Source organism: Dama dama, chromosome 25, assembly GCF_033118175.1.
Source record: "Dama dama isolate Ldn47 chromosome 25, ASM3311817v1, whole genome shotgun sequence".
Taxonomy (NCBI): domain Eukaryota; kingdom Metazoa; phylum Chordata; class Mammalia; order Artiodactyla; family Cervidae; genus Dama; species Dama dama.
This window is the reverse complement of record NC_083705.1, coordinates 7,050,017-7,068,005: the sequence shown is the minus strand read 5'-3', so window position 1 is coordinate 7,068,005 and position 17,989 is coordinate 7,050,017. Positions and strand designations below refer to the sequence as shown.

At 48.0% G+C, this 17,989-nt stretch overlaps 1 pseudogene; it reads left to right on the top strand.

Moving 5' to 3' along the window:
• Window positions 1–1,646: 1,646 nt before the first annotated feature.
• On the top strand, window positions 1,647–17,703 carry LOC133046461 (neuroendocrine convertase 2-like; annotated as a pseudogene).
• The last annotated feature ends 286 nt before the right edge of the window (window positions 17,704–17,989 follow it).

Genomic DNA, 17,989 nt, shown 5'->3' with positions numbered 1-17,989 from the left:
GTGCCAAACGCCCCTGGGGCACAAAATCATCCCTGGCTGAGAACATCGGTGGCTAAATACCGTCAATAGTGCTTCGTTGACAAATTCTCATTTAGTGAAATCTTTTAAGAGAAATTAATCCTGCTAAACTGCAAAGACTAATAAAAAGAGAGAATTCAAAGTGGAGTTGCACCACATATTAAATTTCATCTAAATTCACTTGCCTTAAAAAAAATGAGGGGGGAAAAAAAAGAGCAGAAGCATAGGAGAGGCAGAGAAGGTAATTCCAGCTTAAACCAGATAAACATGGAGGCAGGTAGACAGCCAGTCTTCTCCAAGCTCATGCTGTAGAGTAAGGATGGGGGACCCCAGCAGGCAGCCCACCCTGAGCAGGGCAGGCTCCTGGACCATCTCCTCCCTAATCTCTGGATGACCTCCACATCCCAGTTGGGGTTTTGGTTCTTCTTTACTACTTTCTTCCTGGATAAAATTCCCTGTAGTGAACTGCCCAGCATGGCAGAATCTGCCTGATTGAATCCCAAACGACACAGTGCATCTGTTGGGACCACGTTGAATTTGTAAGTTAACTTGGGGAAAATTGACAACCCTGAGATGCTGTCTTTCTCTTCAGTGGTCATATTTTCATCTGTGTCCCCCCCAGAATTTCAAAGTCCTACTTAGCTCTTGTGTTTGTTTGTTGTGCTTCTTCCTATGTATATTGTCTTCCGTGTGACTGGTATGAACGGTACTGCTGCACAGGACGGCTGTAAGGATGCAGTGAGTGACCATGTAAGGTGTTCAGGGTGGTCCCTGCCTCACACTAAGTGCCCTATAAGTGTGTGCTGTGATTATCATCTAATTTCTCCCTGTACCCTCCAAATGATTGTTTGAATGTGAGTCACAGTTGCTCTGTTTCAGTTTCATCTCAGCTGCAGTTCAGGTGAAGCTGGGGAGCAGGACTGGATCTTGGGGTGTTGTTTTAACAGGAAAGTGTGGTGTGCTAGTAACAGACCCATCCCACAGTCAGCTCTCAGCCCCCTTATAGAGGCCCCTTCCCCACTTGTCTGCCCCCAGAACTAGGGTCTTCTCTTTAGTGGCCCATCTTGCCCAGAAGTCAGGGACTGTTTGTTACTGATATCCAATCACTTGAAGCAAGCATATAATTATTATCACTCTCATAAACACACACAAACAGCTTAGGAAAACTAAATTTAAAATTCCTAGCAATCAAAATATTCCTGTGGGTTAAGTCTTACAGTCCAAAACAAAACTAATGTTTGCTGCTAACTTTTCCAAAACATGCTGATACTGCTCTCTGTGTATCAGTGAGCAAAGCCATGTAACAAACTTCCCCAAAACTCGGTAGTTTAAAATAACAACCACTTAACTCTAATTGTGGGTCTACAGGTCAGCTGAGTTGCTCTGCTAACCTGGGCCATCCTTGGCGAATCTCAGGTGGCCTCACTCATGCATCTGTGGTCAGCTGGAAGGTGAGCCACAGACTGGCTGGTTTGGGGTGGCCTCCCATGTCGGGTCACTGTTAGCTGTGGCCAGTGAACCTGACCAGGCTGTCTGTTATCACCTGCAGGCTAACTCAGGTTGGTTCCCATGGGAAAGCAGACATGGATTGGCTCCTTGAGACTCATGCTTAGAATCGACCCAGCACCATGGTCCACCTCATCGTGTTTGCTGAAGCAAGGCAGGAAGCCGACCCAGACTCAAGGGTGGGAAACAGGCTCCCCCCCCCTTGGTGGGCAGGGCTACAAACTATAATATAAAGGGGTCAGAATACAGAGGAACCTGACAGGTTAGAGTCACAGCCAGTCTCCCTACACCAAGGTGAGGATGTTTTCAGCATTGGTTTCCTTTTAGCAGAGGTTGCCTGTGTCACTAGCAGCCAACCTGTGGGCTGGTTCAGGGGAAGGTTCCCCAGTGGGTAGCCTCACTCTCTGATGCTGATTCACGTCTGTTTCACTTTCCAAGGGCCCCATCCTTGACACTGAGCCCAAATCTGAGCCGACTTGAGAGGGTGAGCCTTGCACCCTCTCAGTTGTAAAGATGCTATAGTTCCCTCTGGGTCTTGGTTTCTGCGGGCAGTTGCCGGTTTGGATGGAGTTTTCCAAGACAGATTTACCAAGACACTGAGGACACTTCTCAGCTAGTGGCTGAATAAATCTTTGTTGATGTTTTGACTCAGTCAGTCACAGGCTAATTAACTCCAAGTCCTATTAGAAGCAATCAAAATGTCACTTCTCATTCTCAGGAGGCAGGAGACCTTGGAGGTAATTCAGACATGTGTGCATGCTCAACTGCTAAGACTATCTAACTCTTTCCAACCCCATGGACTGTAGACCTCCTGGTTCCTCTGTCCATGGAATTCTCCAGGCAAGAATACTGGAGTGGGTTACCATGCCCTCCTCCAGAGGATCTTCCCAACCCAGGGATCTATATATATATATATTTAATATATATATATAAAATCAGTAAGTAAATGTGTATTTTAATACTTACAATATCTACATATATATATAAACTTATATAAAATATACATGATATGTGTAAAACAGAAGCTAGATATAAATATCTTTTATATCTTACATAGCTAAGTATAAATTTACAGGTACATTTGCATTTTTGCTGAAAAATGCCTGAAAGAATATGTAAGAACATGTAGAGGGATTTTTTTGTTTTCATTTTCCTTTCCATATACTTTGACTTTTTACCATGAGGATGTTCTATGTTTAAAAGCAGTTCATTTGTCAGTTTTAAAGAGATTCTTCCAGTCTTTCCCACCTCGTTATTCCCAGATTAAATTGTAAATTGAGATGACTTTATATTGTATCCTTCCTGAAAAGAAAAATTCTCAGGGTGCCTGTCCAGAAGGACAGTGGTTTTTAAGGGCAGATAGAAATGAAGTCAGCCCTTGGGTTCAACTGCTTAAGAGGCCAGGTGGACCCCCCTGCAGCCCGCGCATCCTTCTCTGTCCCCCAGGGCCGCAGGGGCAAAGGCAGCATCTATGAGTGGGCCTCGGTTGACAGCGGCAGCAACGACGACTGCAACTGCAATGGCTACGCATCGACCATCTCCATCAACTCGTCCATCAATGATGGCAGGATTACGCTCTACGACAAGAGCTGGGCATCTGCACTTATACCACATGGATGTTGCCTAAAGCCACAGGTTCATTGCTCAAACCAAAAGCCAGTCTCTGGTTTGCACTAAGACAGGGGAGCAGATAGGCAGGGACCTCTGCTGGTGCTCAAACCCAAGGTGGGTCCAGCAGTGGTGACGTGTGTCCTCTCCATGGGATGGTGAGAACAGAGAGGGTGGGCTCCTCTCACCGGTAGCTGGAAGGTAGCAGCAGAGCCCATTTCTTGGGCTACACTGTGTGACTCTGCCCACATTGTCTCAGTATTAAACTGAGTTCATCATATAAGTTAACAAATCTGGAGCAAGAGCATCCTGTTTCCACCACATGTTCTGAAAACCTTGCTAGATAACCAGCTTGGCAATGATCTTCTTTCATTTAGCTGATTGGGAGTATTATTAGAGTGAAACAGCCATGAAATCCACAGATGAAAGAAAATATCTATGTACCCCCATGTGTGGTTGGGTGTTGGGCTCTTATGCTCTCTCAGGGATGTAATTTTGTGGGATGTGTGTGTGCTGCTCCTCCACACTGGCCTCCACCTTCAACAGCGGGTGCAAGCGGAACCCCAAGGCCGGCGTGGTGAGTGCGGGCCAGGGATGCATGTAGACATTCGTGACGTCATACCCAGACATGGTGACATCATGGAAGGAGGGCCCTTCTTCAAAGAGTCAGCCCCCATTCCGAGGGGAGATGCACCCCTCTTCTAGGCTGGTGATGCTTTATTATCAAGGTCAAGTCTTCACGAAAAACAAGAACACCATGACCTCCTTCCCGCTCATGGTCCATAGATTTTCCTGTTCATTGTTCTGGCTTACAAATAATGATGAACTCTAGTTTACCAAGATGTTGCCCCAGCACGTTGCTCATAAGGTAAGTAATATTAAGAACTGGAGCATCACACCTGCACCCCATCTGAGCCAAGAACACATCCATTTATTAGAGTAATTTAGAAATGGCATACACAGATGGACTTTTCCCGGTCCCTAGACCTCCCCAGAAGTGGGCACATGTGTGTTTTTGCAAAGGAAGAGTGGTGTGTTTCATAATATTTTTAAACCAGGTCCACAATTGAGAAAACCAAAAGATTAAGAATCACAGACATTTATTGCACTCTTCCGAGCAACTCTTCCTTCCTGAGCACCTAGGTTTAATAGTGAATTTTCCAAGTCTGCTAGACATACAGCATTTTCTCAGTCCTCCAAGCCAGGAATTTAGTGGGTAGCTCAATATTCCTGCTGGGCTACATCCTGCCTGGTCACCACCTTCTCCAGGGTTGGGAGTAAGGCAGGAACAAGAGTGCAGTCATCAGTACCAGCTAGCCTTTCAGTCACAAGGTCCTGCCTGGGCTTCACCTGCCCAGCTGTCCAGGTTCTCACATGTGCTAGCAGAAGTCCCTTGCCTGCAAGAGACCCAGACTGAGTCCCTTGCCTGGCTCCCCCATGAACCTCCCTGATTTCTCCCATGAGCCCCCTTGGCTCCCCTTAGTCTTGGGGAGGATGGAAAATGTGTCAGCTCCTCCCAAGTGGAAGGATGCTTCACTCTCTCTTCTTCTGAGCTGTGTGGGCAGAAAGGGACAAGTGAAGGTGGCCCCAAACTCATTCTGCTTGTAAGCCTTTTCCCATACACCATCCCCCCACCCAGAAACTCCCCTCCCTGCCCCAAGGGCCTTCCAGTGGTATCACTCTGTCCTCAGCCCCTGTCTGTGACTCTTTCTACTACAGCTGGGGAGAGGCACTGAATTATCTTTGAATATTGTCACTTTCCCCAGGAGATGACTTTAAACCTCCCTGATGCTTTGTCCCCAAAATTAACAGACCCACTCTAGGAGCCTACAGACAAACAGGAGAAAAGAGTATTCTCATGATTTATAAACAATCTTAATGAAAACCCTGTCTCTCACAAACATTGAAGATGAGGATTTTTCTCTCTGTAAAATCCTTTAAAACTCAGCTGATCAGCCTCCCCACTTAAGAAGAGTCCTGGGGTGACCACTGATGTAGCAGTTGTCTTGTTCACTGTGTTCCAGAATCTCTTGGTGGATTTTAGATATAGAGCATGTAACATTTTCTCTTTAAAGGCTGTCCCTCTAGGCAAACTTTAGCTGAACTTGTTTCATTTTTCCTCTTTGGGAATGCCACCCATTTTTCCTGAAGGGAAAAGAGACTGTTAATGAAGTGGCCCTGAGCCTTCTGGGCTAATCTCAGTGTAACAAACCCCACCGTTGCATTGGCTATGGTGGTGGTATTGGCTTGTCACTCTCCACTTATAGTGTTTCCTTGTAGGGTCCAGAAAATAAATATCTGTTTATTAGAATAGCTGCCGAGTTGCCTATCTAAACAGTTGAGTTTCTTGTATCATATGGACACTGTAATTATAACTGATTGTGTTTCCCTTTTTGATAAGCTACTAGGAAGCTCAGATAAAATGGCAAAACAGATACATGCATGCTAAGCTTATTCTTACCTCCATCTAAATAGTCTTCAGAACAAGGCAGACTTTAAGTAAAAGAAACAGAAGATCCTCTGCTCTGTGCTGTTTTGGGTTTAAAGCAGCTGGGTTTCTTCACTTATTCCTCACTCTCTTCCCCTCCAGGTAACCCCAGATTTATATGGCAACTGCACCCTGAGGCCTTCTGGGACATCCGCGGCTGCTCCCGAAGCAGGAGTGTTCGCACTGGCTTTAGAGGCTAAGTATGTTTGCAGCTCGGGACCAAGAGCCAGCTCTGCAGGGTGAACTAACACAAGTCTCCCAACCCAACATCAAGTGTCCATGGAGGCAAAAGTGGGTGTGAGAGTCAGTAAAAAGTCAGGGCCAATGAACCCTGGCAGGCATTGCTAGTGATACACACACACGCACACACACACACACCACAAAATTACATCCCTGAGAGAGCACAAGAGCCCAACACCCAACCACACATGGGGGTACATAGATATTTTCTTTCATCTGTGGATTTCATGGCTGTTTCACTCTAATAATACTCCCAATCAGCTAAATGAAAGAAGATCATTGCCAAGCTGGTTATCTAGCAAGGTTTTCAGAACATGTGGTGGAAACAGGATGCTCTTGCTCCAGATTTGTTAACTTATATGATGAACTCAGTTTAATACTGAGACAATGTGGGCAGAGTCACACAGTGTAGCCCAAGAAATGGGCTCTGCTGCTACCTTCCAGCTACCGGTGAGAGGAGCCCACCCTCTCTGTTCTCACCATCCCACGGAGAGGCCACACGTCACCACTGCTGGACCCACCTTGGGTTTGAGCACCAGCAGAGGTCCCTGCCTATCTGCTCCCCTGTCTTAGTGCAAACCAGAGACTGGCTTTTGGTTTGAGCAATGAACCTGTGGCTTTAGGCAACATCCATGTGGTATAAGTGCAGATGCCCACTATGCAAGGAATTCTCCAAGAATACAGAACCAGCAACTTGTAAGAAGTTGGATTATGGCTCCTGGGGAGGGGAAGTTGAGCTCCCATCCCTGTCAGCTGTTGCTGGGCAACCAGAGATTCTGGCATCAATCTTCAGGCATCCCTGCTTGACTCTCCACAGATGCAGTGCATTTTCTGACTTGCAAAGGAGGTAAGAGCCGATTCCCTGAATAGGAAAGGACTTCAAAAGATTATCTAGCCCAACCCCTATGCATTCAAGCAGAAAAATGCATCGTTATCCTCCTTTCACAGATAAAGCCCCAAATCGGGAATGACTTCTGTCTTTGGGCCAAGCCAAACTTTGGTTCTGTTAACAAAACTCAGGTGCAAAATTTAAGAAAGAAGAGATGGACACTCTCTTCTTGTTAAGCACCAAGACAAAAAACAAAAAACAAAACAAAAAACCAAAAAACTAACATATTATGTGCATTTCCTAAAAATGAAACTGTTCTGCTCAGGGCCTGTTGGGTCCTAGAGTCTGAGTTGGTCTTGTTCACTCTAGTTGGGAGCAGACAAACAGAGGGAGGCTGCTCTTGCCATAGAGTCTCACAAAGGACAGGGAACAAGAAGGAGTTTCTGGTTTCCCCTTAAATGAAAGAGGGAAGAACTCGACTCAAAGTCTCCCTGGATTCTGGCAAGCAAAAAGTCACTTACCCAGGTGTGTATGCCAGCAACTTAGCCCACCAGGCTCCTCTGTCCCTGGAATTCTTCAAGTAAGAATACAGGAGTGGGCCACCATGCCCTCCTCCAGGGGATCTTCCCAACCCAGGGATCAAACCCACATCTCTTATGTCTCCTGCATTGGTAGGTGAGTTATTTACCACTAAGCTACCTGGGAATCCTACGTGCCAACAATGTGACATCTAGATCAATCAAAGTGCTAGAACAGGCTCCTGGAACTTTCAACAGATTCGTGGGCTCTGCACCAATTATTCCTTATTCTTTACCACACTCGCAGCTTTCCTTACAGAAAAGAATGTAGTCACTGTTTAGGTATGCTTCATTTTGGAGCAGCAGTGACCAACTGAGCACTCTCTTGCCATAAACACGGGGGGAACTGATACCTGGTAGGAGGTGGTTCAAGCCCATCTTGGAAGCCAGTCCTCAAATTTCTTGGAACACCAGCCACCTGGGTTGGAAACACACCCTGAGATTAGAGTTTGGTGTGATTCATTAAGCAAGTGCTTCAAGCGAAACCACTGGGAAAGAGGAAGCAGGTTAGAGGTGGGAAAGGATCTGAGCAAGGATGTGATTCCAGAGGTTCTGACCTCAGCCTGACCCCAGGGGGAGTTCTGAAGTGTAAATCATGCCTCAGAGTTCCAAATCAAGGCAAGGGAGCCGGGCTGCATAAACCCTTCCAGGGGTGGTAAAGTTCAAGGTTTTTCAGTGGGTAAAAGTGCTCCAGTGTTCATTGGGAGGGTGAAGCTGAAGCTCCAATACTTTGGCCACCTGATTCGAAGAGCTGACTCATTGAAAAAGATCCTGATGCTGGGAAAGATTGAGGGAGGGAGGAGAAGGGGGCGACAGAGGATGAGATGGTTGGATGGCATCACTGACTCAATGGACATGAGTTTGAGCAAACTCCCAGAGATGGTGAAGGACAGGGCAGCTTGGCATGCTGCAGTCCACGGGGTCACAAAGAGTCAGACACAACTGAGTGACTGAACAACAACAAAGCCAGGAGTTAAAACCTCTGATCAGCATGAAATAGCCCCGGGAGAGAGCCCAGAGGGAGGAGGTTCTCTTTGTGAACACTTCCTGCAGCTCACCTCTCTTTGTGTTCAGATGAGGCACCTGCGGATATATGTGGCAGCAATCAGGTCTGTTTCCCACTCAGAAGGCCAACCAGAAAGCTTTTCGAAAGCAACCTGAATGCAGTAAACAAATTACCTGTCTAAAATGTCTGCCCATCAGGACCATGAAAGAGGGAGAAGGACCATTCCTGTGGCTCCAGGGGACAAAGGGAACCGATTCTTCTGTCCTGACCAGTCATCACCTTGTTGTTTAATCTCATAAAATGCTGCTGCTTCTGCTGCTGCTGCTGTCGCTAAGTCACTTTAGTCATGTCTGATTCCGTGTGATCCCATAAACAGCAGCCCACCAGGCTCCCCCGTCCCTGGGATTCTCCAGGCAAGAGTACTGGAATGGGGTGCCATTGCCTTCTCTGTATAAAATGCTTTCCTGCCAAATGCTTGAAAACACCTTCTTGATTCCCCAGGGATCATTACTCACATTTCCCAGGGAGTCCACTATAGAGAAGTTTCACAGGATATCCCTAGCGGGGGTTAGGTGATGCTAGTGATAAAGAACCCGCCTGCCAACGCAGGAGATGTAAGAGACACAGGTTCAATCCTGGGGTCAGGAAGATCCCTGGAGAAGGAAATGGCAACCCACTCCAATATTCTTGCCTGGAGAACCCCTTGGATAGAGGAGTCTGGAGGGCTGCAGTCCACAGGGTCACGAAAAGTTGGACACGACTGAAGCGACTTAGCACACACACACACACACACACACACACACACACACAGCTACCTTCCCATATGTGGGGTTCTCTCCATGACCCCAGACTTTCTGTGGGGTTCTAGAGGGCCAAGCCAGGTCTGAGGGGGGTCACAAGGAGGCAAACTTCTGGCCCAGGAGAACCATCCACAGTAAAGCGGCCCACGTTCTAGGCTAGAACAGTGTTTCCAAAGGTGACCTTCCAAGGGTGGATTTTGTCATGTGAGCCCCATCAGAATATGATAGACACAGAGATAAGCATACACGTCAGGGACAGCTCAGCGACTCCTTATAAAGTGAACACAGCCATGAAGAATCGATGTCAGTCACTCAGTCTCGTCTGACTCTTTGAGATCCCACGGACTGTAGCCCATCAGGCTCCCCTGTCTATGGGATTCTCCAGGCAAGAATACTGGAGTGGGTAGCCATTTCCTTCTCCAGGGGATCTTGCCCACCCAGGCATTGAACTCAGATCTCCTGCATTACAGGCAGATTCTTTACCATCTGAGCCACCACAGAAGCCTTACACATCAAAGTAACCAGCACCCAAATCAGGAAACAGACCATCACCTAAGTATCAGTATGGGCATTTTGGTTCAACATTATGTCTGAGAGATTCCTCCATACTGTTGTTATATATTACTGCCTTCCAATCCCACCGGTCCTAATTCCTTCTCTGGATGATGTTTCTAAAGGTCAGCTCAAGCACCTCTGCCTTCGTGTCTTTTCCTCAGATAAAGTTCCGATGTCCTAACATGTGGTTCTCTCCTGCCTCAGTCCCTGGCTCTCCCTCCCTGACACCCGGGGCTCTGGACCGCCTGTGCTTTTTAAAGTTTATCACCTCCGTAATACTTGCCTTCTCCCGCCTCTGGATTCTTCAAGCCTTTGGCAGAGGTATGGACAGATCCGTGGAAGCAACAATTCTGGGTCCTGTCTGACATAATCATTGTGTTCATGCTGTCCACACGTGCAGCTGAGGCTGTGAACCACCATCTCAGACCTGTGTTCTCAAACCCCATGTACAGAAGCATCACCTGGGTACAGTCCTAAGTGTGCATCCTCAGGCCCACAGCCTCCAGGAGGTCCGATGCCAGAGACCTGAGGTTGAGACCAGGAATCCATGTTTGTCATGGGTTCCCACGTGGTTCTGGTGCTGGTCCACATTCTGTGAGATGCTCTCCTTGGGATAACTCCAGGGCCCCATTGCTGGCTCCCTCGGCATGACAGGGAGGGAGCTCGGCTCCCCCCTGTTTAAATATTGAGCTGTCTGTCTGTCTGCCCCCCAGACTATAGGCTCTGAGACCTTTCCACAGCCTGCTTAGAACTAGTGCAAAGCCTGGACATGACACACACTCAATAGATGATCATAGAATCACTTCACTGTGTAGTGCTTTTCCGTAGATTCGTCTTACTTTTCCAACTCTTATATAAACTATTTAAAAGCATAACCTATTCCTTGCCTATAACACTGAACACAGTGACTTCCATACTGTAGATATTCTGTACATTTATTTTGTATTAGTTAATAGGTGTCACCTACAACCCTTGAGCTGCCGTAGTAGGATTAAAGCTTGAAGCAGGTTGTGAGATCCCTGCTTTACACAATGGGGCTTCCCTGATGGCTCAGACAGGAAAGGGTCTGCCTGTAATGCAGGAGACCCAGGTTCGATCCTTGGGTCGGGAAGATCGCCTGGAGAAGGGAGTAGAAGACCACTCCAGTATTCTTGCCTGAAGAATTCCATGGACAGAGGAGCCTGGCAAGCTTCAGGCCATGGGGTCGCAAAGAGCTAGACAGAACTGAACTACTAACACTAACACACTGTCTTCTGTCAGGCCTTCCCAGGTGGTGCTAGGGATAAAGAACCCACCTGCCAATGCAGGAATCATAAGAGATGTGGGTTCTATCCCTGGGTTGGGAAGATACCCTGGAGAAGGGCATGGCAACCCACTCCTGTATTTTTGCCTGGAGAATCCCTCTGTCCAGAGGAGCCTGAGGTCATAAAGAGTCAGACACGACTGAAGTGACTTAGCACATATGCATGCCTTCAGTCAGTTCAGAAGTTGCTCAGAATGTAAAACTAGGAGGGACTCAGTGTTACTTTTCAGGCATAAGCAAATGGTTGTTCAACCAGTGTCACAAATTCTGATGCTGGCATATAGACCTTGCTCCAATTTAGTTTAGAAATGAGAACATCCTCATTCTGACACATTCTTTCTCTCTCATGGGCCCCATAAGAGTAAATCCATGTAGAAAGGTCTAATGGGGTCCTTCAGGAAGCATAGCGTATTATTGTGGCAGAACCCCTTGCAAAGGTGAGAGCTACTTCACCTGCCAGCTAGCCTTCTGATCACCCTGAAGTTAGCAGATCTTCGTTTATCAACACTTTTGGGTTAAATGATTCAGAATCCTGTTCCACCAAAGCACTGAACTTTCAGCCACAGTCACTGTCAGGCAATTTCACACTGTTCACCTAGTCTGTATGTTCAGGGGACCATATGTCCAAAATAAATATGTTCTTAAATTTCTCAAATAAGCACTGACTTTCCTTGAAACTTTCTCCTTAAAAACTGAAAGTCTATATTTCAAGAGCATGTGAATCACTAGCATCTTCTGACTCTCATTCAAAGCTTTGAACCAATGAAACCTGCCCGTGATGAGATTTTATCAAGCGAGTGATATTCTTTGAATCATTTGATTCTGAGGAGAACTGTAGTGCAAGGTTTTTCCAACTCTTTTGACCATGACTGTCAGTGAGAAATACATTTTGCATTCCAACCCAACACATAACACACACATACTTTCCCCATATTACAGTCACACTGGTATTCTTTTCTGTTCTCTTCCACTCGTGACAGCTTCATTCATAAAGAACCTGCTTCTCAACCTCAGCTGTCTCCTGGAATGACCTGAGAAGTATTAACAATTTCCCAAGCCTGGGTCCCCCTCCCAGAGATTCTGATTTACTTAGTCTGAGATGTGGCTGGAGCAGTTTGGTCTTAAATGTTCCACAAATGATTTTACTGTGCAACCCATATACATAGCCCACGCACTCAGTCGACTTTCTAGCCCACAAACGGGTCATGGCTGGTACTTTGAAAAACACAGACATTGAGTAATAGAATATTAGACATTAACTTCCAGAGACACCTCTGCAAGCCAAGTTGTTTATTTGCTGAATGAAGAGAGTGCCGAGGAGGGCCATCCTGGGCCCCGGGGAGACAGCTATTTTGGCTGTTGTCTCTGCTCTTGAAGAACTGACAGCCCGTGTTCCCAAACGGAACGGTTCCACGCGGCCAATACTCAGACCCGGAAACAGAGCTCAGCGCACGCCCAGCAGCCTCCGTGTCCCTCCAGCACCGCCTGCCCGAGACCCACCACTCGCCTGACTTCCGACAGCACGCAGTGGCTGTGCCCTGTTCCCAAACGGAACGGTTCCACGCAGCCAACACTCAGACCCAGAAACAGAGCTCAGCGCACGCCCAGCAGCCTCCGTGTCCCTCCAGCACCGCCTGCCCGAGACCCACCACCAGCCTGGCTTCCGACAGCACGCAGTGGCTGTGCCCTGTTCCCAAACGGAACGGTTCCACGCGGCCAACACTCAGACCCGGAAACAGAGCTCAGCGCACGCCCAGCAGCTTCCGTGTCCCTCCAGCACCGCCTGCCCGAGACCCACCACCAGCCTGGCTTCCGACAGCATACAGTGGCTGTTCCTGTGTTTCCACGTTAAGTGACTGGAATCAGTTTGTTCCCCTCTGTTGTCTGACTTCTTTGGGTCAGCATTCTCTTCATCCCAGCTATTCTGAGTAGGTATATTTCATTCTCACTGCAGTGCAGTGTTCCACGTCCAATAAATACATCTCATTTGGCTTATTCACTTTACTGCGGATGGGCATTTGGGGGCTTCATAGTTTGGGCTTGTGGACAGTCCAGTACATGTATGTCTGGTGAATATATACACACATTTTTGTTCGCTACATGCCTAGAAATGGAACTTCTGTGCCACAGCTTAAGCACTTGGGCTACATTAGAAGATAAGAGCCAAACTGTTTTCCAAAGTGTTTGTGGTCATTTATACTCCCATCTGCAAAGTACTCACTTGTCCCTCATCTTTGTCAACATTTGGTATTGTCAGCCTTTTTCATTTTAGCCATCCCAGTGTGTGTCAGTTTTTGCATTTGAAATATATTTAAGTAAGAAAGGCAAGACTTTTAATTGATGTACAGCTATACCTATATTATAAATAATGCACAGATAATCCTCCTTTGACTCGGGGGTTCATAGATGTTCCAAAATCTTACTGGAGGTCTACGTGCTATCTTAGTCATTGTGCCTCTTTTTCCTTCCCTTCACCCCTGTCCCATGCCCTTGTCCTCAAATGCCCTGCCTCTGGCCCACAGCCTGGGTCTGACCTGGAGAGACATGCAGCATCTGACTGTGCTCACCCCCAAACAGAACCAGCTTCACGACAAGGTCCATCAGTGGCGGAGGACTGGGTTGGCCTGGAGTTTGATCACCTCTTTGGCTACCGGGTCCTAGATGCAGGTGCCATTGTGAAGATGGCCAAAGACTCGAAGACGGTGCCTGAGAGGTTCCACTGTGTGGGTGGCTCCATGCAGGACTCAGAGTAAGTGGGGCTAGTAAGCTCTGCCGCTAGTCATGGAAAATACCCTGGAGATGCCACCACTGCACTGGCAACCGTATCAGATGCCCTCTCTGTGTCCTCCTGAGATGCACTGGATTTGATTCGGGGATAACCAGCTTCCAGGCAGAGCTGTAGCATTAGGCAGTTGCAGAGTATCCAGTGTCCAGAGCCCTGGGGCCTGGAACTTCCATCCCTTATTGACAAGAGGGAAAGATTTACAAAGAGGAACTTTGCTAGGGGAAGCCCTACAGCATCTGTGCCTTTGTAGGCTCTGGGCCACAGCAGGTGGGGGCCATGGGCAGTGTGACAAGGGCAGGGTGTAGTTAGCTGCGTCTTGGCTTACGTTCCCAATTAGCAGAAAGGTGGTACAAGTGCAGTATTGAGGAGAAGGAGCACTGGGACTCTGCTTAGTCATGGTTTGTGTTGACATCAGACCTTGTTCTCTGCAATGGCCCTGGACAGGAAGACTGGGTTTCTGTTGATCTTCATGCTCTGTGCTTGTGGAGGGAGGGGGGAGGGAGATGGAGAACGTATGCTGGGATGAATGACCATTTCCCTCCCAGTTCCAAGTGCACTGAGCACTCTGTGCTAATCCAGATACTTGCTGGAATTTGGAGCCAAAGGCAACACTGGAAATAGGTCGTCTGATGCCCTCATGTTAGTTAATGAATCTGGGGCCCTGAAATATACCATCGCAGTGGTTCACAACCAGCTGGGAGCTTACCCAGTGTTAGCAGCATTATATATATTTTTTAATCTGGAAAAGTCTTTTATTATGTTTCAGTTGATCAGGTTAAATTCATTTCACTATATATATATAGATGTTTTGGCTTATATGTTTCTTACAGGGTTTTACACAAATTCATCAAGAATTTACATTTCCCAAATGATCTTCTGTTGCAACAGTTTTATTCTCAGAACAATATACATGTACACATATACTATGACAGCAATGTTAAACTTTAAAATATATAGGCATTTCGTAAGAAAAAAAAAAGGGATTTCTCTGGTGATCCAGTGGTTAGAACTTGGTGCTTCCACTGCAGGGAACCCAGTTTTGATCCCTGGCTGGGGAACTGAGATCCCACAAGCCACACAGTGTGACCAAATAATAGAAAAACAAAGTATATAGAAATGTGTCAGTTTGTGTTCTCAAGGCCCCACTCCTCAAAGGTTCTGATTTATGAGATTTTGGATAAGATCCAGAAGACTAAATTTTGAGAGTGGTCTCAGAAGCATTATTTTAATGAAAGGAAAGATGAGAGCTCTTTTTAAAAAAATTATTTAATTGGAGAATATATCCTATACAACATCATGTAGGGTTCTGCCATACAACAAGGCAAGTCAGTCATGAAAAGTGAAAGTGTTAGTCACTCAGTCGAGTCTGACTCTTTGAGATCCCACGGACTGTAGCCTGCCAGGCTCCTCTGTCCATGGAATTCTCCAGGCAAGAACACTAGAGTGGGTTGCCATCCCCTTCTCCAAGGGATCAAACCCACGTTTCCTGCATTGCAGGCATGTTCTTTACCATCTGAGCCAGCAGGGAAGCCCTGAGGCAGTCATAACTATACGTATATAGCCCCTCCCTCGAGAGCACTTTCAGAACTAACTCAGCTGGGCTCCCTGAGGACAGGAACCTAGCCTGTCTCATCTGCTCGTGTGTCCTCGAGGCTAGAGCTTAGCAGTCATGGGATCAATATTTGTGGAATGAATTGAATGAATGAATGAATGAATGACTATTCAGCCAGTTTCACCTGGGCACAAGGAAGGCATTTAAACAGTGGCGACAGGTGATAGGGTGGTCAGACCAGTCAGGGAAATTTGGGGTGGGGGAGGTCAGGCTTTGTTGGAAGGGCTCTGGTCTCCTGGGTGCCCTCTGCCCCCTTGCCCACCGCCCACCTGAACTTGATCTCAGGTGCTGATGAGCAAGGTCTGGGGCAGATGCCATGCTGGAAGAACTCAGAGGCTGGACAGGGAGGCTCCAAGGGCAGTGCCCAGGCCGGCTGGGCCTCTGGCAGAAGCAGCCCTCACTGCCAGGAATCCAGCTTCTTGCGGGCAGGCCGCAGGGCTCCATGGCCCCCTGGCAGCGGCCAAGTCTATGCTGGGCTGCACAGAAATGGGCTGGGAGCCGCTGAGTGGTGACTGTCAGGTGTATGAGTTTCCTCAGTGCTCATCTTCCCAGAGAAGCAGGCAGCTCGAAAAGCAATTCTCTAAAGAGACTTTATCAGGAGAGTCCGTGAAGGGTGCTTGACTATAATAAAAGGGAAGAATAGAACTGGCTGTGAGGCATCTGCGCTGGACCATCCAAGTCAGTGAGCAGAGGCAGCCTGGCCCACCCCGCCGCCAGTGTTTCCCAGAGCACCCTGTCTGGCTCAGCCCCCACCCTCCCCTGCCCACTCAGCTCCTTGAGCAAAGTGTTAGTTGCTCAGTCATGTTGGACTCTTTGCAACCCCATGGACTGTAGCCCGCCAGGTTCCTCTGTCCATGGGGATTCTCCAGGCAAGACTACTGGAGTGGGTTGCCATTCTCTGCTCCAAAGGGTCTTCCCCACCCAGGGATAAAACCCAGGTCTCCCGCATTGCAGGAAGATTCTTTATCATCTGAACCACCAGGGAAGCCCCCAAGGCTGTGGCAAGCTCTGAATTTTAAGTGAATTTGGAAATCAGTGTTAACACTTGACCTGAATAGCAGAAGCTCAGTAGAGAGCGGACGGTGTGCTCAACCGCATACCGGTCAGGTGTGGCCATGACCAGTCACTTCTGAGCTGCAGTCATATTGTTACGATAGTCATAACAATCATTTCAGCAATAATTTCTCTTTATCAAAGTACTGAGTGCTGTAAAAGAAAGACATCTGAGCTCCTGTTCCACTCTCAGTTGCCCTAGTGGGACTTGGGTGCTGACAGTTGTTTTTTTCCTGAAAGATTATCTCAGGAGACACAGGTGAGGAGGAGGCAATGTAGACAGGGAGAGAGAGCAACCCAATAGAGAAGACACAGAGGATGCGCTGACTGGCACCTCGCTGCCCTGGGCAACTAGGCTGAACCCCACCAGGGACACTGAGTTGTCCCCACCAGCAGTGAGGAACGCAGGCTGTATTGACTCACCTCCTCCTGTCAATCACTGGTTAGGGTTTTTCCTTCCGGATCAAATCCCTGACATTCTGCCATCAGGGTCCACAGGGGCCTCAGGTGCAAGAGAACCCAGCAGGACCTAGGAGAAGTGGGAAGGGGGTCAACTGTATTGGCTGCATCCCCCGTCCAAACAGATCAGAGACTGCAGGTGACTTGCTCAGGGTCACATAGCTGGTATAATAATAAACCCCGAGTCCATGCTCTCCCCACTCCACAGAATGGCCTTCAAAACCCCTGGGATAGGAATCCCCCAGCAGTCCTGTGATCAATGTAGGGGGCATGAGTTCTATCCTTGGTGGGGGAACTAAGGTCCCACATGCCCCTGGATGCAGCCAAAAATTAAAAAAAACAAAAAACCCTGGGATAGTGTCCCCACCCCTCACTGTGTCTACTCGCTACTCTACCCTCAGGAAAATTCCGACCACTGGCAAGCTGGTGCTGACATTCACGACTGACGCATGTGAGGGGAAGGAAAACTTTGTCCCCTACCTGGAGCACGTCCAAGTGGTCATCACGGTCAACGTGACCAGGAGAGGGGACCTGGACATCAGTCCATCCTGTTGAGCCACCGCACCCGAGACTACGATGCCAAGGTGGGCTTTGACAAGTGGCCTTTCATGACCACCCACACTTGGGGGGAGGACGCCCAGGGCACCTGGACCCTGGAGCTGGGCTTTGTAGGAAGCGCACCCCAGAAGGGGGTGCTGAAGGAATGGATGCTGATGCTGTATGGCACACAGAGTGCCCCCTACATTGACCAGGTGGTGCGGGATCACCAGTTCAAGCTGGCCATGTCCAAGAAGGAAGAGCTGGAGGAAGAGCTGGACAAGGCCATGCAGAGAAGCCTGAAAAGCATCCTGGGCAAGGACTAGCATCCGGCCCCCTCCCTCATCCCCGCCGCCTCCTCCAGGAGTGTAGCAGTGACCCTCCCCCCACACCAGCAATGCCCACGTCTAGATCTGAAGCTTCGCTCACTGTCAGTGATTCTTTTCATTCCTATGGAAGCAACCTTTTCTATTCTGTGCCCCAAATACAGTGCTCCCACCCACACCTCTGTCCTGTTTGTGACTCCAAGCTCTTCATTTCTGTCCTTCAGATAGGTGATATCATGCCAACCCCTCCATTTCTTTCATAGAAGAGCTATGAATTTCATAAAAG